We start from the raw sequence: 26690 nt of genomic DNA on the forward strand, positions 1-26690 counted from the left end.
CCCTCACATAATGCGAGATGCCGTGATTCCACTATTGGTGCCCCTGAAGGCGGCGACCGAACCTTTACACGCAAGGTTGGGGCAATCTCCACAACAATCGGAGGCTCCCAACAACAACAACAACACCACGAAGCTTCACCACAATGGAGTATGGCTTCGAGGTGACCTCAACCGTCTAGGGTGCTCAACACCCAAGAGTAACAAGATCCGCAAGGGATAAGTGGGGGGAATCAAATTTCTCTTGGTGGAAGTGTAGATCTGGGCCCTCTCAACCAATCCCGAGCAAATCAACAAGTTTGATTGGCTAGGGAGAGAGATCCGGCGAAAATGGAGCTTTGAGCAACAATGGAGCTTTTGGGGAAAGAGGTAGGTCAACTTTGGGGAAGAAGACCCCTTTATATAGTGGGAAGAACAATCCAACCGTTATCCCACTTACCAGCCCCGCACAGAGCGGTACTACCGCTGGGGAAGGGTGGTACTACCGCTCCGGGTGGTACTACCGCTCCACCCAGCGGTACTGTCGCGCTGCCTGCGGCCCTGACTCTAGGGCGGTACTACCGCCGGGGAAGAGCGGTACTACCGCTCAGGGCGGTACTACCGCTTAGGCCCAGCGGTACTGCCGCGCTGCCCAGGGCCCTATCGCCAGGGCGGTACTACCGCTAGGGAAGGGCGGTACTACCGCTTAGAGCGGTACTACCGCCCCTACTACCTCCCTTAGTGCCACAAAACCCGACACAAAAAATTCGTTCGAGAATCGAGGCGGAAGTAGCCCAGACGCACAGCGGTACTACAGCCGAAACACCCAAGCGGTACTACCGCTCTGAGAGCGGTACTACCGCTGTGGAGTTTTCGGCGGTACTACCAATGTGGACGCGGTACTACCGCTAGGGCAAAGCAGAGCATAGTAAGGGGGAAAACAACAGCTCCAGAGATGCGGAAGGAAAGACGACGGGTGTGATAAAGATGTGTACGTGTGATTCCACCCAAGTCTTACCAAAACGGATACCCTCTTGATAGTACGGTGACTCCTACGAAACTAGTCCACCAACAACGAAACGAAGGAGCTACACCGTCTTGAATTACAACACCGAGGGGAGGAAATTGTCTCGTGCCAATGGATGAATCTCTGAAAGAACTAACGCACACGATTAGTCCGCACAAGCATTGTCATCAATCACCAAAACATATTGGGAATAAATATGCCCTTACACTACATTATCATCGTGTTCACCTATTAGACTCTGAGTCAGGTCAAACTATTGCTAAAACTTGAGTTTTTAAATGGTTGTGGGGTACATATTGGGGCAGCAATCAGTACTATCTGTCTACTAACTGGTTAATCTCGGGTGTCTACTATGAGTTTCATGTTGGGTGCAAACAAACATTAAAGGATCCATTATCTATATTTTTTAACTAAAGCTATTATCTGCCTGCTATCATTGGTTTTGGGTCTATCCACAATTTGCTACCATCACTCTGGATTTGTGCATACACTCCTTACATAATCTCACTATGTTTTATTTCTATTCATGCCAGTTATTGTACACAATGAAACTGATCATGTAGAGCAAAAGAGACGAGCCTTGCGTGGCAATAAAATTTCATGCAGACGTCGCTCCATGGTGGGTGCAATGGCATCCCCCCTCCACCCATTTTGGATCATAATCAAGAGGAAGATAACTGTTCTCAGGGGGATTCAGAAGGAGAAGACCACTCCTATTTACCCCATGAGGTCTTCGCTCTAACTTGGCATGCTAATGTTGGTAATATCATGCATATGGTGCCTTGCATTGCTTACTGTATACATTAAAGATGTCATCTGCTTAGTTTAGACATGCTTTGTGTCAATGCCATCTGTGTAGTTTCTTTATCGTATATGTGAATCATGCAATGCCATCTTGTTTAGCCAGGCATCATATATGTGAATTTTGCAATGCCACCCTGGTTAGCCAGTCATCTTATATGTGAATTATATCATGCCATCATTTTTGTATTACGTGTTAAATTTGTCAACAACTTTAGTACATTCAATTACTCTTCCTGTGCATCAGCCATTCGGCACGGTCATGGAAAAATCTGGAGTGGAAACAAGGTCTTCAGAGTAGACAATGCTATCTGGCGAAGCGCATGTCTTGCTGGTTACCGATAGCTCCTCAGAGGAGGATTCAGAGACAAATGACCAGTCATATCCCCCCCCCCCCCGAGGTGCATGCTCTAACTTGGCAGGGTTATGTTGCTCATATCGTGCGTATGGTATCTTGCATTGCTATGCCATTTGCTTAGTTTAGACATGCTTTGTGCAAATGCCACCTTTCTAGTGTCTAATTACCATATATGTGAATTATGCAATGCCATCTTGTTGCAAGACATTATATATGTGAATTATGCAATGTTATCTTGTTGCAAGGCATTATGTATGTGAATTATGCAATGGCATGCTGTTTAGGCAAGCGTCATATATGTGAATTATATCATGCCGTCCTTTTTTTGTATTTCTCATTGCTTTTGTCGACAATGTTTGTATATTCAACTGCTCTTCCTGTGCATGAGCCATTTGAATTGGTGATGGAGAAATCTAGAGTGAAAACAAGGTCTTCAGAGCAGACAATGCTACCTGTTGAAGCAGATATCTTGCTGGTTATAGATAGCTCTTCAGAGGAGGATTTAGAGGCAGATGACCAGTCCTATTATCCCCCTGAGGTGTATGCTCAAACTTGGCAGGGTTATATTACTCATATCATGCATATGTTGTATTTCAATGCTTAGTTTTTACATCATATACACAATATTGAATGCCATCTCCTTAGTTGACACATCATATATGCGATTGCCCTCTGCTCACTTCCTTAGTATATAAATCATATATTTGAATTATGTCATGCCATGATGTTTACATAGATAGCATGTATCTGAATTATGGTATGCCAACCCATTTTCTAAAGACATAATATAGTTATATCATCTCATCCTGTTTACATAGTCATCATATTTTAAATTATCCGTGAATTATATCATGCCATCATGTTTCCGTCGACGACATGTTTGTGATTTATGGCATGCCAACCACTTTAATGGACACATCGTGTAGTTATATCATGTCATCATGTTTACATAGTCATCATATTTTGAAGTATGTCATTCTATCATGTATAGTTAGCCATCATACATGTGAAATTGTGTCATGCTATCCTGTTTAATTAGCCATCATATATGTGAAATTATGTCCTGCTATTCTGTTTGGTTAGACAACATAAATGTGAACTATTTCATGCCCTGTTTTCTTCCCTACTATCCATTGCACCTGTCTATCTTACAATTTCTATACATTCAATTACTTTTCTTGTTTATCAGCCATTTCAATTGGAGGGAGTGATGGCAGTATTTGTGGGAGTAAAAACACGGTATTCAGAAAAGATCGTGCTTCCTGTCGTTGCAGATAGAACCACGGTTGTACTTGCCCAAGAACCAGCCCCACCACACATAACCCACATTCATGCAGATTGTACCCCTACCCAGTTGGACAGACAACCAGCTACACCCCTTCTAACCCCAACCCCAGCAGATAGACACCTAGTTCCCGTTGACACAACACCATCTCCACCACAGAGCACCCAAACACGAGCAGTTAGTAAGGCAACTGCAGTGCCCAAAGCACGAGGACCACCACTCCGAACCCCAAGTCAATGCTTAAAGCAGAAGAAGAATTGTTCTCAGGTCAGGTTCCGTAGCTATGGTTCATACTACTTTACTCTTGCATCACTGTATTTACTCATACCAACTAATTTCAAATTTGAAGGATGCAATTGAAACTCCAATGGCGCAACAGGTATGTTTTAAACATGTTTCTTTAACGTGTTTGGCTGTTTGCTGTTGTAACTTGCTCTATGTTGATTTCAGTTTCAATTGAATAAACAGTTATGTTCTCATGCCATGCACATTACAAGTGTTGTTATTGTTGTGTAGTTTCCCACACTTATATTCTGTCTATGCTGCTTTATCTTAAATAGATATGATTTGAACTGTATCTATCTTGATTTGGCAACATAAACTAGAATGATATAGACCATATAGTGACCATACTACATAGATATATGTTTGTTTCATGCTGTTATCCTGTCCACCTTACTACTGAACTGGTTTACCAAAATGAGTTTCATATACTACATTGTAAAGCTGTGATGTGTTTGTTTGTTTCTCTTTTAGAACACGGATAAACTATTGGAGAAGAGTACCCCGTTATGCAATGGTAAAGGAAGTAATGCAGATAAGGTTCAAGATAGTGAGACATCCCTATTGGTCTCCAAGAAAGCAGATAAAAACTATATTGAAGACACTGAGACAACCCCAAAGTCCTGTCTTGATGTAGTGTTCGAGTTACTGGCTACTACTGCTGGCACCAGCTCTTCGAACTCGTTGCCTAAATCAGGTCGGCTTCTTGAGTCTCAACTTCAAGTTGAAAGACATCGATCAGATGTTATGCGACAGGAAGCCGAAGGACTGAGGAAGTCCCTGTAGAATTCAGATGCATACTTTCTGGTGCAACAGCAAGTGCTGGAGGACTTAAGCGCCAAACAAGAGAAAGTTAATAAGCTTGCTAAGCATCTTGCCAGCATTATGGGTACCCAGGATATTGTTTCTTGAGCTCTTCTGAAGTGGTTTCAGTTCTGGACTTGTTTTGCTGCGGCGTTTATATGCTGCTGTGTTCCCTATATTTGCACTGGTGGCGAACTTTGATGCCCAGTGGATGTAATATGTGTAATAGCCGTGATAGCCTAGCGTAAGTTGCTTGCTTATTTATTTCCTTATTGTCTTGTTTATTTCTTTGCTTGTAGTTAGTGCAGTTCTTTTTCCGCGGTTTGCTAGTGGCTGCAATAACCTATTTTTTAAAACTAGGCCACAATAACCATGGGCTACATATTTACTGTAGTTACCATTTCCCTCCTACGGGTCATAGAAACAATGGGCCTTCTACGTGTCGTAGCAACAATGGGCCTTATACGGATCGTAGGCACAATATGCCTTGTATGACCCGTATCATCAATGGGCCTTGTACGGGCTGTATGATCGGTTGGCCAAACATGGGCCAATAACAGACCGCATTATGGCCGTAAACGGGCTAGAGTTGGAATCGTCTGTTCATGGGCCGACCATAATGGGCCGTCGTTAATCGGTCGTATTTGATGACGCTATGAAAACGACCCAACGTATTAACGGGCCACAAAATGGGCCGACTGTATCCTCGGGCTGAATTTAGCCCACAAGCAGAAAATGACAGTAACGGGCCATAAGTAAATGAATGCTGGAAATGAGCCCAAGAGTAAATGGGCTCTGAGAAGGTCGAAAGATAACATGGGCTGGAAACGGCCCAACGGAATAACTGGTCGTTAATGAGTATAAAGCGATACACTATTCATTACGGGCCAGTTTCACCACGGGCCGTTAATGGGTATAAAGTGATACACTGTTCACTGCGGGTCAGTTTCACCACGGGTCATTAATGGGCCAAGAGTTACAAAGGGCCTCAGATGGGCCGAAAGATGTCATGGGCCATACATGGGCCAGAAGTTAAAACGGGCTGGAATCATATTGGATGGCCCAGATGACGCTACTGGTCCTAACTCAGATAGGGCGTACGGGGCCTTGGGTTAGCGGGTTGTAAATGGGCTATATGCGAACATGCCGTTAACAGGCTTTCCATGGGCCGACCCGCCACCTTTTGACCAAGTCAAATGGGCCGGCCTTTTCACAGGAATGGGCCTCTATTGGGCCGTGCCATGTGTCGATGTATCATAGGCGCCTTCTGTCCAATGAGTGGATGACATCTGTCCCAACGATGAGCCGACACGTGTTTCCTCCAGCCAATGATGATTTTACACGTGGAAAATCCCCATTGATCCGGGCTGTTAACGGGTTATCGGATCCAAAACCTGACCCGATAGCTTAACCGCGTTCCTTTACGGTGGATGCCACGTGTTGGTCACCCTTAACGAAAGCACTTCTGTTACGTGCGATTTATTGTCATGGAAGTGGACACTTCCGTGATGATAATTTTGGTAATGTCATGGAACACTTCTACGACAGCACAAGTATGACTATCTTGATTCTGTCATAAAATCGTCATGGATGTACATGCATGACAAAAAGCGCGACCTACTGTGACAAACATGTATCATCACGGAAGTGTATTTTTTTGTAGTGTCACTTTGACCTACATCGGAGAGGTTAATTAATTTCACCATCAAGGAGGATTCTTTTTAGGTTGTATTACGGTAGAAGCATATAGTATGCGTCGAAGAGGGGGAAGGGGACCATCATATGTAGTACGCTTCATGAACCTCGCTCTATGTGGGGACTTTACGGTTTTCGAGGCATGTGCCACATCAAAGTTGTGCATTTTAGGTATTCAACATATATTTGGCCCACATGCAAAGCGATGGTGGTTGTCCTCTCACACCCACTTAAGCGGTTATCAGCGATATCGATGCTTTCCATCTGTGGGCCTACTTTTCTTGGCAACGAGAGAGGTTAATTTGACTTAGGAGGGGATTATTTTTTGTTTATAATACGGTATATATAGGTCATGCTCTGGGATGACATGATACAGTTTGAGCACACACATGCATGTGTACGCATGAATCCCTCCCATCGAGTCGAAGTGGCTAGTACCCGACACTTCATAAACCGATCTCGCTCTGTGTGGGGACTGTACGATTTTCGACGCACGCGCCACATCAATGTTGTGAAATGGCATTCAATCATGCATGCATGCATCACCTCCATACATATGCATGTAGTGGTTGTCTTCGAATGGTACACTCCCTCGTGTGGTTATCAGTGACAAGCCTATATATTCGTGGGCCGCGTGGATATCCATGATCACCTTGACCGACAACAAGATAGGCTACCATGGCGGATTCTTCCTTTGGTTCGTGTTATCGTAGTATAGGTCATGGTGAGATTCAGACCTAATTAAGTTTGAGCGCATATTATGCACGCATGCATGCATGAATCCCCGCCATCGGCTTGAAGTGTGGTGTGAAATACATATGCATCGTTAACTAACCCTCACTCAGTGTGGGGATTTCTAGTTCAAAAGCACGGTGCCACATCGAAGTTGTTCCATTGTCTATTCAAACACACCTCTCCATACATATGTTTGGGCCACACGCAAGCAGTGGTTGTCTTCGGGGACTAGCTACTTGCGTGATTATCAGCAAGCTAGCCCATCTCCGGGGTCGCATGGACGGCCATCACTGTGACCAACAACAAGAGAGAGATTGTATAACCAAGGTGGATTATTCTTGGTCCATTTTAAGATCCATCTTGGTGAGATGCCTCTCTGGCCTGCCGACTAAAAGTGGGTGTTTCTGTGTGTGTGGGGGGGGGGGCTACTACTTCGCACTTTGCTACGTGAACCTCCATGTGTGTGGGGGGGGCATGCATTCATAGCTCAGGTTTCCCTTCCTGCCGACATGAGGGGGCAAGCAATACCGCGCGCTTTGTGAGGTAGGTGCCACATCAAAGTTGCATTTGGTATTTGAACATCAAATCACCCTTTCATACATATATTTGGTCCACATGCAAGTGTGTTCATGTTCTGACCCTCTCCTGCGTCATTTTTTGCCAAATTTATGAACATTAGACAAGTCCGATGATGCAACAGACACGGTTCACTCACACTAACCGTGTGCCAGGCCGGTGCCCCTGTCACGCACATCCACATAGTACATTGGGATCCATGAGGCTTCCCCTCTCAAAAATATCTACCCGGCTGTAGCTTTTTTTGTTTGATAACACATGGTTATCATGTTTCGACTGTGTGTGATGATTCTTATTCCCGCTCCCGCTTGCATCCCTTGAAAATATCTGCCCACCTCGAGGGTTTTTCTATTTCATAAGACACATTTGTTATTTCTGGACCGTGTGCGATGCACCATCATCCAACTTTTCTATAGCCCCAGCATTTCACTCCCACGTTTGACTCCCGCGTAGTAAAAATTTCAGTAGCCATGTTTCCTCAAACACATCCCTGCCCCCTCCACCCACACACACACCATAACCTCCTCGGGCACGCGCGCGCGTGCACACACACCCACCCCCCTTGCTCTAAATCCTAGCAAGGTCGTCGCCACCGCCATCGCAAGGCCTCCTTTATCAACATCTGTCGGTTTGCCTGTGCAACTTACCTACCGATCTCCATACCCAGGCCGCCCTGAGTTTCTTAGATGACGCCTGCCAAACGCCCCCTTTCCCAAAGATCCCCATCGCCATCCACACCCCCTACTCCAGAGCATCGTAGCCTAAGCCCGGATACGCTTCCCGTGGAGCTCGAGGAGCGACTGACCCACACGAGGTGTATTGCGGTATCTTCGCCCAACGTCGCCGAGGAAGCTGATGATAACCCACAAGTATAGGGGATCGCAACAGTTTTCGAGGGTAGAGTATTCAACCCAAATTTGTTGATTCGACACAAGGGGAGCCAAAGAATATTCTCAAGTATTAGTAGCTGAGTTGTCAATTCAACCACATGTGGAAACTTAGTATCTGCAGCAAAGTGTTTAGTAGCAAAGTAATATGATAGTGGTGGTAACGGTAACAAAAGTAAAGACAACAAAAGTAATGTTTTTGGTATTTTGTAGTGATTGTAACAGTAGCAACGGAAAAGTAAATAAGCGAGGACCAGTATATGGAAAACTCGTAGGCACCGGATTAGTGATGGATAATTATGCCGGATGCGGTTCGTCATGTAACAGTCATAACATAGGGTGACACAGAACTAGCTCAAATTCATCAATGTAATGTAGGCATGTATTCCATATATAGTCATGCGTGCTTATGGAAAAGAACTTGCATGACATCTTTTGTCCTACCCTCCCGTGGCAACGGGGTCCTATTGGAAACTAAGGGATATTAAGGCCTCCTTTTAATAGAGAACCAAAACAAAGCATTAGCACATAGTGAATACATGAACTCCTCAAACTATGGTCATCACCGGGAGTGGTCCCGATTATTGTCACTTCGGGGTTGCCAGATCATAACACATAGTAGGTGACTATAGACTTGCAAGATAGGATCAAGAACACACATATATTCATGAAAACATAATAGGTTCATATCTGAAATCATGGCACTCGGGCCCTAGTGACAAGCATTAAGCATAGCAAAGTCATAGCAACATCAATCTCAGAACATAATGGATACTAGGGATCAACCCTCCCGAGAGAGATTAGGGCTTGGCGGCGGCTCCGTATCGTAAAACGCGATGATTTCTTCTCTCTGATTTTCCCCCCGAAAGCCAATATTTGGAGTTGGATTTGGCGTCGGAGGGCCACCAGGGGGCCCACGAGGTAGGGGGCGCGCCCAGGGGGGCGCCCCCACCCTCGTGAGCAGGGTGTGGGCCCCTGGTCTTCATCTTTGGCGAGGATTTTTTATTGTTTTTTCTAAGGTGTTCCGTGGAATTCAGGTCATTCCGAGAACTTTTATTTTCTGCACATAAAACAACACCATGGCAATTCTGCTGAAAACAACGCCAGTCCGGGTTAGTTCCATTCAAATCATACAAGTCAGAGTCCAAAACAAGGGCAAAAGTGTTTGGAAAAGTGGATACGATGGAGACGTATCAACTCCCCCAAGCTTAAACCCTTGCTTGTCCTCAAGCAATTCAGTTGACAAACTGAAAGAGAAAAAGAAAAACTTTTACAAACTCTGTTTGCTCTTGTTGTTGTAAACATGAAAAGCCAGCATTCAAGTTTCAGCAAATATTATGAACTAACCATACTCACAATAACACATAGGTCTCATAATTACTCATATCAATAGCATAATCAGCTAGCGAGCTATAATAACAAAACTCGGATGACAACAGTTTCTCAAAATAATCATAACATGATATAACAAAATGGTATCTCGCTAGCCCTTTCTGAGACCGCAAAACATAAATGCAGAGCACCTTTAAAGATCAAGGATTGACTAAACATTGTAATTCATGGTAAAAGAGATCCAGTCAAGTCATACCCAATATAAACCAATTATAATGAATGCAAACGGTAGTGTGCTCTCTAGCGGGTGCTTTTAATAAGAAGGATGATGACTCAACATAAAAGTAAATAGATAGGCCCTTCGCAGAGGGAAGCAGGGATTTGTAGAGGTGCCAGAGCTCGGTTTTGAAATAGAGATAAATTATATTTTGAGCAGCATACTTTCATTGTCAACATAACAACTAAAAGATGACGATATCTTCCATGCTAAACAAATTATAGGCGGTTCCCAAACAGAATGGTAAAGTTTATACTCCCCCTCCTCCACAAGCATCAATCCATGGCTTGCTCGAAACAACGAGTGCCTCCAACATTCAACGGGTCCCAGGGGGAGTTTTGTTTGCAGTTATTTTGATTTAGTTTGCATAAAGCATGGGACTGGGCATTCCGGAGACCAGCCATTTTCTCGTGAATGAGGAGCGGAGTCCACTCCTCTTGAGAATAACCCGCCTAAAACAGAAGATAAGGGCAGCTCTAGTTGACATATGAGCTATTCGAGCATGCAAAACAGAATATTTATTTGAAGGTTTAGAGTTTGGCACATACAAATTTACTTGGAACGGCAGGTAAATACCGCATATAGGTAGGTATAGTTGACTCATATGGAAGAACTTTGGAGTTTAAGGAGTTTGGATGCACACGCAGTATTCCCATTAGTACAGGTGAAGGCTAGCAAAAGACTGGGAAGCGACCAACTGAGAGTGCGACAACAGTCGTAAACATGCATTAAAATTAATTTACACCGAAAACAAGCATGAGTAGGATATAATCCACCATGAACATAAATATCATGAAGGCTATGTTGATTTGATTCAACTACATGCGTGAACATGTGCCAAGTCGAGTCACTCAATTCATTTAAAGGAGGATACCATCCCATCATACCACATCATAATCATTCTAATAGCATGTTGGCATGCAAGGTAAACCATTATAACTCATAGCTAATCAAGCATGGCACAAGCAACTATAATCCCTAAATGTCATTGCAAATATGTTTACTTCATAATAGCTGACTCAGGAACGATGAATCATCATATTTACAAAAACAAGAGAGGTCGAGTTCATACCAGTTTTTCTCATCCCAATAAGTTCAACATATATCGTCATTATTGCCTTTCACTTGCATGACCGAACGGTGTGTATAATAATAAGAGTGCATGTGCATTGGACTAAGCTGGAATCTGCAAGCATTCAACTCAAGAGAGAAGACAAGTAATATGGGCTCTAAGTTAAGTAAACAATCATGCATATAAGAGCCACTAACCATTTTCAATATAGTCTTCTCGACCCCCAAAAGAAAGAAAATAAAATAAAACTATTTACACTGGAAAGCTCCCAACAAGCAAAAGAAGAACGGGAAATATTTTTGGGTTTTCATTTTAATTACTATAGCAAAGAAATAAACTACTACTATTTTTTTTGGTTTTTTCTTAAGGTTTATCAAACACACAAGAAGAAAGCAGGAAAAAGAAAATAAACTAGCATGGATATTACAGTGAAAGAGTATGAGCACCGACATCTAGCAATGAGTGTGTGTGAACATGAATGTAATGTCAGTGGGAAATACGTACTCCCCCAAGCTTAGGCTTTTGGCCTAAGTTGGTCTATTGCGAGGGATAGCCTGGCGGATACCCGTAGGTGAAGCTGGGGTCATACTGCGATGCAGCGGCTATCGCCGCCTGAGCTGTAGCGTGGCGTCGAGCAGCCTTTGCTCTCCTATCGTACTCGTCTGCCTCCTCTCTGGTAATAATATATCTTCCTTTTGTCTGAGAATCAAAGAAGGCAGGAGCAGGAAGAGCAATATGGACTACATGATGTTTGTTAAAGATTAGTCGATACTAGAGAGGTGGTTCAGTCCTCTCAACAAACTGGTGGGAAACCAAAATCAAAATCTAAATAAGAAGGGGGTAACTCCATATCACCCTCAAGAATGTCTATCTCAAGAAAATTAGCTAAGTGGGTTGCATAAATTCCTCCAAAGAAATCTCCGTTATGTCTATTCTGATGCAACCTGCGAGCTACAATGGCTCCCATATGATAAGATTGGTCTCCTAATAGAGCACTCCTGAGAATGCTGAGATCAGGGACACACATGTGACATTCTTCATCCTTAGCATTTATGCATCTACCTATGAAGAGAGCAAAATAATGTATAGCAGGAAAGTGAACGCTCCCTATAGTGGCTTTTGTTATATCTCTAGATTCCCCCACAATTATTCTAGCAAGAAAGTCTCTATATTCAGATTTAGGGGGATCCCTGACATTACCCCAAGATGGAAGTTTGCAAGCAGAAGTGAAATCCTCTAAGTCCATGGTGTAAGATTTGTCATAAAGGTCAAACATGACTGAAGGAGAATTATGCGAAGATGAAAACTCAAACCTCCTCACAAATGAACTTGTGAGATCATGATACTGGGGGCATCTGTCAGCTTCAAAGTCCTCAAGACCGGCGTTACGCAAATATGCACTAAATTCTTCTTTGATTCCCGCTTGATTCATAAAATTTTCCGATGGCCATTCACAGGGCCTCACAGGAGCGTCTCTTGGTGGTTCCTCGTCAGCATCACGTATTGCAAGTCTGGGACCTTGCTTCCTTGAAGAACCACCTTGGAACATCCTCCTAAACATATTGTTTCCTCTGAAAAATTTCTGAAATTTTTAGTAACTTCAAATAAAAGTGAACCAACTTCAATAAAATTGATAGCAACAACTCCCACAAGTGCCTAGAGCCTATATAAAGCATTGGAACTACTTGGAACCATATAAATTTGACATGCAAGCTCAAGAACATGGTCACCTATGCAGCAGAAATTTGCAATGAATAAAGCACTAGAACAAAAACTAATTGGACCAATGGAGGAGTCACATACCAAGGAACAATCTCCCCAAGCAGTTTTGTGAGAGGTGATTTGAGTAAGGAGATCGAAAATCACAGCAACGGGGGCTGGAACTCGTGCTTGAGTTGATTTTTCGTGTTTGTGTGAAGCAGAGGAAGAAGATGGGTGCAAGGATAAGTGGAGGAGGGCCACCGTGGGCCCACGAGGCAGCGGGCGCCCAGGGGGGGTAGGGCGCGCCCTCCACCCTCGTGACCAGGTGGCAGCTCCCCCCGCGGTAATTTTTGCACAATAAATCCTCAAATATTCCCGAAAAAGTTATATTAAATTGGCATGGCATTCTGAGGAATTTTATTTCCGGGATATTTTTATATTGCACGGATAAGTCAGGAGACAGGCAGAAAAATACTATTTTACTTTATTTCTACTAAATAACAGAAAATATAAAAGGGTACAGAAGGTTGTGCTTCTAGTTTCCTCCATCTCGTAATCATCAAAATGAACCCACTAACAAGGTTGATCAAGTCTTGTTAACAAACTCATTCCGAATAATCACGGAACCGAAGAAATTTTGAATAACACTAAGTTACCTCAACGGGGATATGAAAATCCCCAACAATAACAATATCATACTTTTTCTTGACAATAGGGAGAGGAAATTCAAAACCTCCAAATATAATTGATGGAGTTTTTCCAATAGAGTTGATACTATAAACTTGAGGTTGTTTCCTCGGAAAATGTACCGTGTGCTCATTGCCATTAACATGAAAAGTGACATTGCCTTTGTTGCCATCAATAACAGCCCCTGCAGTATTAAGGAAAGGTCTTCCAAGAATAATAGACATACTATGGTCCTCGGGAATATCAAGAATAACAAAGTCTATTAAAATAGTACCGTTCGCAACTACAACAGGCACATCCTCACAAATACCGATAGGTATAGCAGTTGATTTATCAGCCATTTGCAAAGATATTTCAGTAGGTGTCAAGTTATTCAAGTCAAGTCTATGATATAAAGAGAGAGGCATAACACTAACACCGGCTCCAAGATCACATAAAGCAGTTTTAACATAATTTCTCTTATTGGAGCATGGTATAGTAGGCACTCCTAGATCTCCAAGTTTCTTTGGTATTCCACCCTTAAAAGTATAATTAGCAAGCATGGTGGAAATTTCAGCTTCCGGTATCTTTCTTTTATTAGTAATGATATCCTTCATATACTTAGCATAAGGATTTGTTTTGAGCACATCAGTTAATCGCATACGCAAAAAGATGGGTCTAATCATTTCAGCAAAGTGCTGAAAATCCTCATCATCCTTTTTCTTGGACGGTTTTGGAGGAAAAGGCATGGGTTTCTGAACCCATGGTTCCATTTCTTTACCATGTTTCCTAACAACGAAGTCTCTTTTATGATAACGTTGATTCCTTGATTGTGGGTTATCAAGATCACTAGCAGGTTCAACTTCTACATCATTATCATTACTAGGTTGAGCATCAACATGAACATTATCCTTAACATTATCACTAGGTTCATGTTCATCACCTGATTGTGTTTTAGCATCAGAAATAGAGATATCATTTGGATTCTCAGTTGGTTCAGCAATAGGTTCACTAGAAGTTTGCAAAGTCCTATCATTTTTCTTTTTCTTCCTCTTAGAAGAACTAGGTACATCAATATTTTTTCTCTGAGAATCTTGCTTGATTCTCTTATGGTGGCCTTCAGGATACAAAGGTTCCTGAGTCATTCTACCAGTTCTAGTAGCCACTCTAACAGCATAATCATTTTTCTTACTATTCATTTCATCAAGCACTTCTTTCTGAGCTTTAAGTACTTGTTCTACTTGATTGGTAACCATAGAAGCATGTTTGCTAACAAGTTTAAGTTCACCTCTAATATCAGCCATATAATCACCCAAGCGTTTAATCATAAAGGTATTCTATTTTAATTGTCTACCAAAATAAGCATTAAAGTCATCTTGCTTAAACATAAAGTCATCAAACTCATCCAAGCACTGACTAGCAATTTTAGTAGGAGGGACTTCAACTTTATCATATCTATAGAGAGAATTTACCTTTACTACCCGTGTCGGGATATCGGGAGGTTCTTCAGTAAATAAGTAATTGAGATCATATACTTCTTCAACAGGCGGTAAATTAAGACCATGTATTTCTTCAATAGGTGGTAAATTCTTAACATCTTCAGCTTTAATACCTTTTTCTTTCATAGATTTCTTTGCCTCTTGCTTATCTTCGGGACTGAGAAATAGAACACCTCTCTTCTTCGGAGTTGGTTTAGGAATAGGCTCAGTATTTGGCTCTGGAACTGGCTCAGGAGGTGGCCAATTATTTTCATTTGTCAACATATTATTCAATGGAATTTCAGCTTCATCCGGTGTTCTTTCCCTGAAAAGAGAACCAGCACAACTATCCAGGTAATCTCTGGAAGCATCAGTTAGTCCATTATAAAAGATATCAAGTATTTCAGGTTTCTTAAGAGGATGATCAGGCAAAGCATTAAGTAACTTGAGAAGTCTCCCCCAAGCTTGTGGGAGACTCTCTTCTTCAATTTGCACAAAGTTGTATATTTCCCTCAAAGCAGCTTGTTTCTTATGAGCAGGGAAATATTTAGCAGAGAAGTAATAAATCATATCCTGGGGACTTTGCACACAACCAGGATCAAGAGAATTAAACCATATCTTAGCATCACCCTTTAATGAGAACGGAAATATTTTGAGTAAATAAAGGTAGCGCGATCTCTCATTATTAGTAAACAGGGCAGCTATATCATTTAACTTAGTAAGATGTGCCACAACAGTTTCAGATTCATAGCCATAAAAAGGATCAGATTCAACCAAAGTAATTATATCTGGATCAACATGAAAGTCATAATAATCCTTATCGGGAACACAAATAGGTGAAGTCGCAAAAGCAGGGTTGGTTCTCATTCTATCTCTAAAAGATTCTTTACTCCATTTAACTAGCAACCTCTTAAGTTCATATCTATCCTGGCAAGCAAAAATAGCTGCAGAAGATTCTGCATCAAAAAGATAACCCTCAGGAATAGCAGGCATATTCTCATCATCACTATCATCATCGTATTCAGGTTCAATAATTTCTCTTTCTCTAGACCTAGCAATTTGCTCATCAAGAAATTCACCAAGGGGCACAGTACTATCAAGCATAGAAGTAGTTTCATCATAAGTATCATGCATAGCAGAAGTGGCATCATCAATAACATGCGAGATATCAGAATTCATTGCAGTAGCAGGTTTAGGTGTTTCTAGCTTACTCATAACAGAAGGAGAATCTAGTGCAAGGCTAGATGGCAGTTCCTCACCTCCCCTCGTAGTTGAGGGCAAAATAGTAGTTCGATCATCTTTCAAGTTCTTCATAGTGTCCAGCAGATATAAATCCCAAGTGACTCAAAGAATAGAGCTATGCTCCCCAGCAACGGCGCCAGAAAAAGGTCTTGATAACCCACAAGTATAGGGGATCGCCACAGTTTTCGAGGATAGAGTATTCAACCCAAATTTGTTGATTCGACACAAGGGGAGCCAAAGAATATTCTCAAGTATTAGCAGTTGAGTTGTCAATTCAACCACACCCTGAAACTTAGTATCTGCAACAAAGTGTTTAGTAGCAAAGTAATATGATAGTGGTGGTAACGGTAACAAAAGTAAAGACAACAAAAGTAATGTTTTTGGTATTTTGTAGTGATTGTAACAGTAGCAATGGAAAAGTAAATAAGAGAGAACCAGTATATGGAAAACTCATAGGCACTGGATTAGTGATGGATAATTATGTCGGATGCGGTTCATTATGTAACAGTCATAACATAGGGTGACACATAACTAGCTCCAATTCATCAATATAATGTAGGCATGTATTCCGTATATAGTCATACGTGCTTATGGAAAAGAACTTGCATGACATATTTTGTCCTACCCTCCCGTGGCAGCGGGGTCCTATTGGAAACTAAGGGATATTAAGGCCTCCTTTTAATAGAGAACCGGAACAAAGCATTAGCACATAGTGAATACATGAACTCCTCAAACTATGGTCATCACCGGTAGTGGTCCCGATTATTGTCACTTCGGGGTTGCCGGATCATAACACATAGTAGGTGACTATAGACTGCAAGATAGGATCAAGAACACACATATATTCATGAAAACATAATAGGTTCAGATCTGAAATCATGGCACTCGGGCCCTAGTGACAAGCATTAAGCATAGCAAAGTCATAGCAACATCAATCTCAGAACATAATGGATACTAGGGATCAAACCCTAACAAAACTAACTCAATTACATGATAAATCTCATCCAACCCATCACCGTCCAGCAAGCCTACGATGGAATTACTCACGCACGGCGGTGAGCATCATGAAATTGGTGATGGAGGATGGTTGATGATGACGACGGCGACGAATCCACCTCTCCGGAGCCCCGAATGGACTCCAGATCAGCCCTCCCGAGAGAGATTACGGCTTGGCGGCGGCTCCGTATCGTAAAACGCGATGCTTTCTTCTCTCGGTTTTTTCTCCCCGAAAGCCAATATATGGAGTTGGAGTTGGCGTCGGAGGGCCACCAGGGGGCCCACGAGGTAGGGGGGCGCGCCCAGGGGGCGCCCTCCACCCTCGTGAGTAGGGTGTGGGCCCCCTGGTCTTCATATTTGACGAGGATTTTTTATTGTTTTTTCTAAGGTGTTCGGTGGAGTTTCAGGTCATTCCGAGAACTTTTATTTTCTGCACATAAAACAACACCATGGCAATTCTGCTGAAAACAGCGTCAGTCCGGGTTAGTTCCATTCAAATCATACAAGTTAGAGTCCAAAACAAGGGAAAAAGTGTTTGGAAAAGTAGATACGACGGAGACGTATCAGCTGATGACCATTACTGGGCGCAGGCACTCAATTAGCGGGCTAGAGTATGCGGGTATGTCGCGGATGTCGGCTACGACATTGAGGTCGTCGACAGCGACAGCCTGACGCGGGCTATGTCACAGGTTAAGTGGCCCACCCCAACCCCTCGGGTTCAACCACCATCAATCTCATCCATGGCCTCGCTGCTAATCTCATGTGGCTCGCTGTCAAGAATTTGCCATCCTACATCGCCATCGAGCCCCTTTTGTCATTTATGAAGGACATGTTCTACGACGCTGGCTTGGGATCCACAGCTTCCAAGTCGCTCCTCATCAACGGTGACCACGAGGAGGGCACCCTCTCCAGCTCTTCCAAGGGGAAAGAGCCCATCTGCTCTTCCAAGGGGAAAGAGCCCGTCGGCGACATCAAGGAGGGCACCCTACAGTCGTGCTCTTCCAAGGGGAAGGAGCCCATCTGCGACAACATGGAGCACATCCAGGGTCCATGCTCTTCCCACGGGAACGAGCCCATCTGTGACAAGTGAGGAAACCCATGACTTGTTTTTCCGTGCCTCTTCACAGAGGGGAACCCATGATTTGTTTTGTTGAGTCCCTTTTGTAGTGTAGTGAGAATATGTCCAGTTTTAATTGCTATATTTGGTTATTTGCAGTATGCCTTGTTTATTTTAGTTGTTCACAATATGATACTCTATATGTGCAATTATTTACTGTGAAGTACATTTCATCAATCCAATTTTAAACGTACTGATAGGAATGCATATATTTGCTTGCTGTTAAGCCTGTTATAGCTAGCATATGCCTCTTTTAAAGTTTTTTGATTGTTCAGTTGTGTGTAGTTAGCATATGTCTAGTTTCAAATGCTATCTTAGGTTGTTCGTAGTATCCCTTGTTTATTCCAGTTATTCACAACCTGATGTTCTATATGTGAAATTATGAACTGTGCGGTTCAATTTCATCAATACCAATTTCAACAATACCACTATGAATGACTACACTTGGTTGATGCATCTTGTAGTTAACACGCCTTTCCATTTTTGTTTAACAATAACCAATGTACTTAGACCGACACAATACCAGTTTGAATGACTATGTTTGCTTGTTGTTAAATGTTAGGCATATTGCAGTTAACACACCTTTCCACTTGTTTTGATTTACTAGTGTGCTTAAACCTGCACACTGAAGCTATCTTTCAGGAGTGGTCAAGGAGGAATCACCCTCGATGACTATGACCGAGTAGCTACCTGGTAGTCCCCAAGTGTAGGGAATCATCATGGCAATTTCCAAAGGTGGAAGTGATAAGTATGGAGTGTCAAACCCACAAGGATCTAAAGGTAAGATCAATATTCTCTCAAGCCCTATCTGCCACTGATACGACTCTACATACACCGAACATTTGCTTCCAACTAGAAACGAGAAATAAAACTACGTTGTGGGTATGAAGAGGATAACTTTAAATGATATCGGGGAGCTAAAATATAAAAGTAGGTGCTATTATCATAAAGTTAGAATGTATTATTAAATATTATAAATAGCGAGTGTGGAATAATGATGGATTGGTGTGCGGAATTATCCTAGGCAATTGTTAACAAGACCGGTAGTCGTCATTGCAATTTCATATGAGGGAGAGGCATAAGCTAACATACTTTATCTTCTTGGATCATATGCACTTATGATTGGAACTCTAGCAAGCATCCGCAACTACTAAAGATCATTAAGGTAAAACCCAACCATAGCATTAAAGCATCAAGTCCCCTTTATCCCATACGCCACAACCCCTTACTTGGGTTTATGCTTCTGTCACTCAAGCAACCCACTATAAGCGAATCATGAACGTATTGCAACACCCTACAGCGGGAGTCCCTCACGCTTGCGCGACATGGAGGGCATAATAGGACAATACCAAAATAAAACATATAACTCGTACCAATCTATATCATCAATCAACCCAAAGACAAAAGATATCTACTCAAAACATCATAGGATGGCAACACATCATTGGATCAAAATATGTGGCATAAAGCACCATGTTCAAGTAGGGATTACAGTGGGGTGCGGGAGAGTGGACCGCATAAAAGACGTGAGGTTGGTGATGATGATGGTGATGTTGATGAAGACGATCACCACAGCGATGATTCCCCTCCCGATGGCACTCCGGTGCCACCGAGAGAGAGGAGGAGAGGTCCTCCCCCTTGTGCTTCCTCCTCCATGGCCTCCCCCCTGGATGGGGAGAGGTTCTCCCTCTGGTCCTTGGCCTTCATGGCGAGGATGGCCCCTCTGGGATCCTCCTCCATGGCCTCCGATGATGATGGTCCCCTCCGGCAGGGTGCCAGAGAGGGCCTAGATTGATTTCGTGGCTACAGAGGCTTGCGGCGGTGGAACTTCAGATCTAGGTTATTTTCTGGAGGTTTCTGTATTTATAGGATTTTTTGGCGTCAGTCTCACATCGGGGGGGGTCTCCGAATCATCCACGAGATAGGGGCCCCCGCCCAGGGGGGTGGGCGCGCCCCCCACCCTTGTGGACAGCCCGGGACTCTTCTGGCCCAACTCTTTTACTCCAGGGGCTTCCTTTGGTCCATAAAAAAACATCAAAATTTGGCACGTCAATTGGACTCCGCTTGGCATTCCTTTTCTATAAAACTAAAAAACAAGGAAAAACAGAAACTGTCACTGGGCTCTAGGTTAATAGGTTAGTCCTAAAAATCATATAAAATAGCATATAAATGCATATCAAACATCAACGATGGATAATATAATAGCATGAATACTTCATAAATTTAGATACATTGGAGACGTATCAGCATCCCCAAGCTTAATTCCTGCTCGTCCTCGAGTAGGTAAGTGATAAAAGAAATAATTTATGAAGTGTGAATGCTAGAAGGTGCACAAGTTTGATCAATGATAATTTCAATCACCTTTTCTAGCATAATTATATGTCATAACAGTAGCTCATCTCATAAAACTTTTCACAATAAAGGAACAAGCTATTCACATGTTAAAGTATAGATCATAAAATTTCTTGAAAACTAACAAACAGTGCTCTTAGTCATCAAACAATTGCAATTCATCTTATTTTCAGGAAGGGTCTAGGTAAGAGCTTTGATTTAGCAAATCCCACATATTCAACTATCATATAGTCTTTCACAATTGCTAACACTCATGTGATATTTATGGGTTCAAAGATTTAATCGACACAAAGAAAGATAGGGGCTTATAGTTTTGCCTCCCAACCTTTTAACTCAAGGGTAATGTCAACAATAATACTTTATGAAAACCTACTTCCAAGTGGATATATCTATCCGGATCACTCCAACACAAAGTGCTGCCAAAGGAAAAAGTGTAAAAAGGAAAGGTGATGATCACCATGACCATTGTATAAGGGTAGAAGATAAAAGTAAAAGATAGGCCCTTCGCGGAGGGAAGCAGAGGTTGTCATGCGATTTTAAGGTTTGTCGGGGGTTGGGTGCGACATATGCCAAAGGATGGCTTATCATGGTGGGAGCGAGTAGAACGTCGCTGGTGCCTAGAAGCGGGATGAGGCGTAGACACGAACGCCGGCTTACTTTACCCAGGTTCGGGGCTCTCCTAGGAGATAACACCCCTAGTCCTGCTCTATGGGGTCTCCGCATGATCACTAAGGCGCAAGTGATACAAAGTTGCTCCTTGAGCTGTATGCTAGAGGTAGGAGAAGGCAAGGCTAGCTCTCTCCTGCTCTAGGGAAGTGGCTAGGTCTAATGGGGTGGGAACCCTTTGCATGGGTGCCCTGGGGGGTTTATATAGGCCTACCCCCAGGGGTACAATGGTAATCTAGCCGGGTGCTGGGCCTGGCTGTCAGTGTCTCCGGCCTCCGGCTTCTCTGCCGACTACTGGGGCCCGCCGCGTGGTGGGCCCCGCCGACTGGTCTGGTACGGAGTCGACAGGATGCTCCGCCGCTGGTGGGTCTGGTTGGTGGCTGCTCGCTATAGCCGTGCTACTAATGACGCGGGCTTGGTCAACTCCATATGGCTACAGTCCCGCCGCCTGGTGGGAGATCACTGTAGCCACACTTGGTCTCATCAGGTTAATGGTGCACTTGCTTCGAGGGAAGGGACGGCCGCCTGCGGGGGTCCGACCTTCCTGTGGTCCGACTGGTTTGGCGTACGCTATCTTCCGAGGTGTCACTGCCCAGTAGGGCCTGCAGCCTGCGGGCCGTACCGACAGGTCATCGTGGGGAACAGGGCTCCGCCTGTCCGGAGTGATGTCATGGGGAAGTGGCAACAGTGACACGTCATGCGGAGATCTCTGCCTGTATGGGGCATTGTGGCCACGCCAAGCCCAAGATTCAGGGGTGAGGGGCTTCACTGTAGCCACGCCCTATCTCGTCCTCTTGATGGGGGCGCAAACTCTGAGGGCGCCAGGTGGTCGCCTGCTCGTCGTCGTCCTCTCTGGAGGCCGGCTGATTGGAGCCGGTTGATCGTGGTGCCATCTGTAGGTGGTTGGCTGTCCTCTGGGAGCCGGCCGTTGGGCTAGCCAGCCCCCGGAGGGGGGAGCTTCAGCTTGGGATTCTGCGGGGCGAAGCCGGCCCAAAGTTTTGATATGCCCAGGGACTCGGGTGAGGCTACCCGTGGCCCATTACTCCGACAGTAGTCCCCGAAGCCGGTGAGGCATTGTGGTCGAGGGGCCGCGAAGTCTCAGTGGCTTCCCCCTTCACCGAGCTCTAGGAGAATGCTCGATTCGCCTTGCGGTGCGCCGACTGCTGGAGTCAGTTTTGACAAGGCGGGATTATCGGCCGATTTTGAATTCCAAGGCGGGAAAACAGGTGGGCGTGCCAGGTAAGTTTCCCAGGGCTGCCGCCCGCCATATGTACGCCACGCGGCACACGCCAGTCCGGCCAGCCTGCCACCCCATGCTCCTGATGGGACGTGAGAGCGGGTCGGGCCCGCTACTACCGGGCCTCGGCATGCGGGCGGATCTGCTGTGCAGACGTGGGCGGTTGCGATTCCCACGAACGTTCAAGGCGCGGTAAGTGTGCACGGTAAACGGGGGGTCGTGGGGTCGTGGGCGCAGTTAATCCCACGATCCCATGCCCCGCCCCCTAGGCTTCGTAGCTCGAGGGCTATAAGTAGGTGGAGGGAGGGATGCGGCGGAGCACGCGCGCCCCCTCCCACATTCTCTTTTCCACCTTCTGTTCTCTCCGCCATTGCTGCTGCTGCTGCTCCATGCTTGCCGTGGTGCCGCTGCCGTTCGCCGCCGACGCGCTCCTCCTCCCTTCGTGGCCCCGCCTGAAGCCATGGCGCGCGAGAAGGGCGGCGACTGGGACGGATCGACGGTGATTGAAGACCACATCTCCCTCCTCCGAGACACGCGCCGGATGCCCAACGCGGCGTTCGTCATGGCGCGGGTGCCGCCGGCGGAGGAGATTTCACCGACACCGAAGGGGAATGATCGGGTCGTCTTTGGCTCGCACTTCCTCCGTGGCTTCGGCCTTCCGGTGAGCGGCTTCCTCCGCTCGTTCCTCGACTTCAACCATCTCCAACCTCATCATCTGATGCCCAACACCGTGACCCTGCTCTTTGCCTTCGTCATGGTGTGCGAGGGCTACATCGACATCCTCCCCACACTCGAGCTGTGGGGAGCAATCTTCTACGGGAAGCTAGGCACCTCCGCCAAGGACATGGCGGCCGAGTGCGGTGGATTCGTCGCCGTGTGCCGGACGGCAAAAAGGAATGCCTTCCCCGTCATCAAGTTGTCACAGTCGGTAAAACTGTGGCAGCAATCTTACTTCTATGTTGAGAACATCGATCCGGCTGTCGACTTCATCAACCTGCCGGCCTATGAGGCCGGCCCCCCTACCGGGCTTCGGCCCAACTGGGGCTACAAGCCGAAGCCGGTGTCGGCGGATGCGGCGGCCGCCATCGGCCGACTCCGGGTGCTCCAGGAGTCGGAGGGCCTCATGGCCTCCGACCTCCTCATCGCCTTTCTCGAGCATCGGGTCCTCCCGCTCCAAGGCCGCCCTCACCCGCTCTTCCGGATGAGCGGGCACCGCGACCCAAGCCGGTTGTGCACGAAGGAGATGCCGACTGCTGAGGTCGCGCAGATGGTGAACGAGATCTCCGACCTCAAGGTGTTGGAGGAAGATTGGTGGTTCGGGAAGCAGCCGTATTCCCGCGACGACCCGCCGCCTGCCATAAGTCCCTTGATTTCTTCCTTTAGCTCTGTCTTTCAGTCTTGTTCTTGTCGTGATACGACTCCCTTCTGGAGCGCAGATTTATATGTCTGAGGCGACGGCCACCATCATGGGGCCGGGTGGTGACTACCTGCCGGACAGGGCAGTGAGTGATGTGGATGACCCCGACTTGGGGGCGTCCGCCCTGGCGGATGATGCAGCAGGCGGCGGTGACGGAACAGGCGGCTCCAAGGAGGGCGGCACCGTGGAGACCTGGCCCGACGATGATGACGACGAAGACGAGCCACACCCCGCCCGGAGCATTGTCAACACCGGCGCCGGCCCCTCTACTGGGCCACCTGCCCGTGGCGGCAAATGCAAGCAGAGGCAAGGCGCTGCCCTGTTTGGCAGCACCCCGAAGAAGCCCAAGAACCCGGCCGCGGCGACCAGGCGGAAAGAAGCCGCGGCCAAGGTGTCCAAGTACCAGAGGTAGCCGAAGGTGCCAGTCATGGTGTCGGCGTAAGTGTCCTTCTCATGTTTCCACCTCTTTGCCGATCGGGCCAAAAAACTTTTTTGTCTTATCTTCCTATCTCAGGGCCCGGCTCACCCTCAAGAAGTCGGGCGCCGCCTCGGTTATCAGGTCGGCGGAGACCTCCTCCACCAGCCGGCGAATCGACCCGGCCGTCGACCTCCGTGAGGCGAGGGAGCGGAACGCTCGGGAGGCGCGTGAGGAAGAGGCCAACCGTCTGGCGAAGACGGAGGCGGACAAGGCCGCAGCCTCCGCGGCGAGGAAGATTGCGCAGGCGGAGGCCGAAGCTGCGAAGAAGGAGCGGCTCACGGAGGCCGCACGCCGCCAGGAGCCACTGCTTGTGACGCCTCTGAACACCGCACCACCCCCGCCGGAGTTCGAGGCGACGACTGGGGGAGCCGGCGACGAGCAGCCGGTCAGGGAGAGGGAGGGCGGCGACGTGGCCATGCTGGACGTCATCGTGCCACCGCCACCACCAACCAACGAAACGCAGGATGAGCAACCGGCCGCTTCGCCGGTGCCACCAGCCGGGGACGTAGTGGTGACGAACCTGACTCCGAAGGTCCGCACACCCGCGCATTGCCGTTTTGCGAAGGCGGCCTCGGCACCGTGGCCGCTAGAAGCCGGTGCCGCGATCTCGTCAGTCCCCAACACCAAAGCGACCAGCGCCGCACCCACTGGCTGGGTACCCGGAGGTGGGACAGGCGCCCTGGCCCAGGCGTCCCTTGACGTCCAGGCCAAACTCTGGGCCGAAGCCGAAGCCCTCAAGCGCTGCAATGAGGTGTTCCTGGAGTCGCGGGCAGCCATCCACGTAAGTTTTCTTTGCTTCTCTTTATTTTGATCTTCTTGCTTTCTTCGTGGGGGCGCGGAAGCGCACCCACTGGGTGTAGTCCCCAAGTTTCGGGCCGGCTACCGAGCAGGCGGTCCGGAACTTTAATCTTGCAAATGTCAAATGTTGACTTTGTCTGATATCCCTTCTGCAGGACTACCACAATCTTCACGCGGTCACCTTTAACTCCAGGGTCCGGGAGCTGGAGACGCAGACCGCCCATCTGTCCGAGAGCCGGAGTAAGCCTTGATTTCCTTTCTTCGCGGGGGCGCGCTGGAGCACCCGCGGGCTGTAGTCCCCGAGGTTCGGGCCCACTGCTGAGTAGTCGGGCCGAATCTCCCAAGTGGCTTTATCTTTGCTAGCTACTTCTTCTCTGCGGGGGCGCAATGGTGCACCCGCGGGCTGTAGTCCCTGAGATTCGGGCCGACTGCTGAGCAGTCGGGCCAGATCTCCCCGGCAACTACATCCCTCTTTGTCATTCGACTGATATTCTTTCTTCTTTCTTTTTTACAGAGGCCAATGCTGCCCTACAGCAGCAGCTGGGCGAAGCCAACACCGCCCTGCGCAGCAAGGAGGCAGAGTGCAGCAAGCTGGCCGATGAGCGAGATTGCCTGGTCACTTAGCTCGCCGAGCAGGCGGAAGCCCTTAAGACGGCCCATCGGGAGGCGAAGGCGGAGACCGACCTCCTCGCTAAATTTGAGATCGAACGCTCCTCCTGGGCTAACAAGGAGGCGCAGATGACGGCCTGCTTCAGCAGCATCGAAGACTTGGTCAATGGTGAGCTTTGTTTTCTTTGTTTCTTGTTTGGAGCTACCGGCCCTTATCTAGGCCGACTGCTTGTTTCTGACTTTGGCTTTTCTTGCCTTCTGTCCAAGCAGACTTCTTCCCGGGCCACTCCATCGCTGCGAACTAGATCATCAAGGCCCAGCGCGAGGAGCGGAGGGCAGAAGGCATGCAGATTGCTGCTGACGCCCCCCGAACCCTCAGCGAGCAAATCCTCAGCATCCAGGCCCGTCTTCGGCCCGCCCATCAAATGTTGTGCCATCTTCAGCGTGTCGGGGCCCAGGCGATTTCCATCCTCTGGCCTGGCTTGCCATCTCCGCGCACCCCAAGTCAGACTGCCAACTGGCTGGAGGTGGCGGCCGGCCGCATGGAGGCCTGGAAGGGCTCTGCAGCCCGGGCAGGAGCATGCCGGGCGCTGGAGTTTGTCAAGGCGTGGTATCCTGGGCTAGATCTAGCCCAGTTGCCCACTTTCCGGCTGCAGGTGCAGGAGGAGCTAGTGGCGGTGGAAGCCGAGCTTATCAACAGGGCGGCGACGATTGCCGACTTCACCGACACCAGTGTCTTCATCCCGGAGGTAGTCGAGGAAGGCGCGAAGCGCCGTTGGAGTGGCTCGGGCTGAACCCGGAGGACAGCAAGGACTCGGCTGAAGTC

This window comes from Triticum dicoccoides, chromosome 4B (genome assembly GCF_002162155.2).
Source record: "Triticum dicoccoides isolate Atlit2015 ecotype Zavitan chromosome 4B, WEW_v2.0, whole genome shotgun sequence".
NCBI classification, from domain to species: domain Eukaryota; kingdom Viridiplantae; phylum Streptophyta; class Magnoliopsida; order Poales; family Poaceae; genus Triticum; species Triticum dicoccoides.